Source organism: Takifugu flavidus, chromosome 3 (genome assembly GCF_003711565.1).
Source record: "Takifugu flavidus isolate HTHZ2018 chromosome 3, ASM371156v2, whole genome shotgun sequence".
NCBI classification, from domain to species: Eukaryota; Metazoa; Chordata; class Actinopteri; order Tetraodontiformes; family Tetraodontidae; genus Takifugu; species Takifugu flavidus.
The window spans coordinates 14,663,394-14,665,187 of record NC_079522.1 but is presented as its reverse complement, the minus strand read 5'-3'; the positions used below and the strand labels follow the sequence as shown (position 1 = coordinate 14,665,187).

Here is a 1,794-nt window from a genome sequence, read left to right as displayed (position 1 = left end):
CACTACAATGTGAAGGTAAAGAGTATGGTTGGAAATCCACAAAAAGCAAAAGAAAACTACAGGCCGTGTTGTCAGCATCATGTGCACATGTGTTGGTAGCATGCTGCGTGGTTATTAAAAAGAAATGTCGTACTTCTGTAGAACATTGAACTTTTTAGCTGCTCATGATGCTGCATTCAGGGGAAGTGGGGAAAAAAATTGGTCGAGTCCCGTTTTATTTTGTTTTGTTTTGGTTCTTGTGTTTTCACAAATCCAGGGTTCTCTCCCTCCATTGTGACCACCTCCTCTGGAGCTGGCTCCTATTCTCTGTGCTTTGATGAAGAGTTGAAACGGTCGGAAATAAGCTCCCCACACGCTAGCAGGAAATGCTATTGCTGTTAGCATAAAGATGCAACGAATGATATCGTGCAGAACAAGTCTTCCTTTCAGAGAACATCTGGTTTATTTAATCACGTCCTCGGGGCCACTTCCCAAAGATAAAGGTGTTATAACTTTTCTGGAGACACAAGTTAGCCTAAAATCATTATCCCTGTTGATAAAACATGTAGCACAGATGGAAACAAAAGGCCCTTTTGTTTTGCCCTAAGGGAAGTATATTTGAAGCCTTCAGCTGTAATGACCCCCAGGATCACTTCACAGCACACCAACATCAGCTACATCCCAGCATGCACCAGGGCGGAATGACAGACAAACGGAGCGAGACACGATATATATATATATATATAACTGTAAGAGCTTTTTCAAATATGTTGTTGTGTCTGCTCACCAATTCAGGCACAGCTCATCTCCTCCAGCAGCGGGGGGGTTTAGTTTTCATTTCAATTTTCCTTTTTTTGTCATGTGCAGAAATTCCAGTGGACTCAGCGGGAGACAAAGTCAATGTACAAAGTCTTCTGAGAGACGGCAACAAAGGCCGTTTTCCTGTTGCGCGGGGTGAAAAAACACTGAAATTCTCTGGTCTGGGCCACATTTAATGCTCAGTTTTTTAGACTTTGCAGTTTCCACGGTAATAAAAAGGATCATGCTCACCTCAGACGTCAGGCCTGATGTCTGATGTCTGTGCATCCAAAGCCAGGAATCCGATCGGAGACTGAATTTAATTCCATTCTGTTTTACGATCTTGATGGATGAACAAGCAAAGCAACAGGGGCGCCGTCTGCCTCGGAGCTGTCGTCAGCCTTGTCACGCAGAAGCAAATGTGTGCTCAGTGCAGCCAGGTGTCCTGGATCTACAAACAAATAGAATCTGTCGGAATTTCCTGTTGACCAAACAAACTGATTAGTTAGCAGAATTTTGAAAGAATGACCTGATGCGTCAAAGTTTAACTTGACCTTTCAGGAAAGTAGGTGTTCCTTTCTGACCTGTTTTCCACTGGTTCTTCGCCCATGTGTTCTATTTTCCTCTTGTGGCGTGTCTTTAAAAGCACCGTGGCGTGCTGCAGATGTTTTGAAGTCCCTACTCTGGGAGGGGAGGAAGCCTTTCTGAGGGCCAGATGAAGAGCATTCATCATTTGAAAGTGATAATGAAGTCAAGTGTTTACATCATCAGTGAGACCTTTATTTGTTTCAGATAATCTTCATCCCTCACTTAAACCTAAACGTGCAGTTCATCATCCGGTCCCTCCGTCGGCCTCATCCATCACCAACACCAGTGTTCAACTCAGATAATAACACTTGGCATTTATTGGTGTTCGTAAAAATCCCATCAACCACCGTAAAATATGATTTCATAACACAGAAGCGGCGTCATTTTTATAGCACCTATATATTGGTCACATCCTATTCGTACCTTTTG

The 1,794-nt window shown here is 43.3% G+C and overlaps 1 long non-coding RNA gene across 1 annotated transcript; it reads right to left on the bottom strand.

Annotated features, from left to right (window-relative positions):
* Positions 1-419: 419 nt before the first annotated feature.
* LOC130522779 (uncharacterized) lies at positions 420-1,526 on the bottom strand. Its single transcript, XR_008949714.1, has 3 exons — positions 1,362-1,526; positions 1,030-1,258; positions 420-921 (listed from the first exon to the last, which is right to left on the bottom strand). It is a non-coding gene; the product is annotated as an uncharacterized LOC130522779 (long non-coding RNA).
* Between the last annotated feature and the right edge of the window lie 268 nt (positions 1,527-1,794).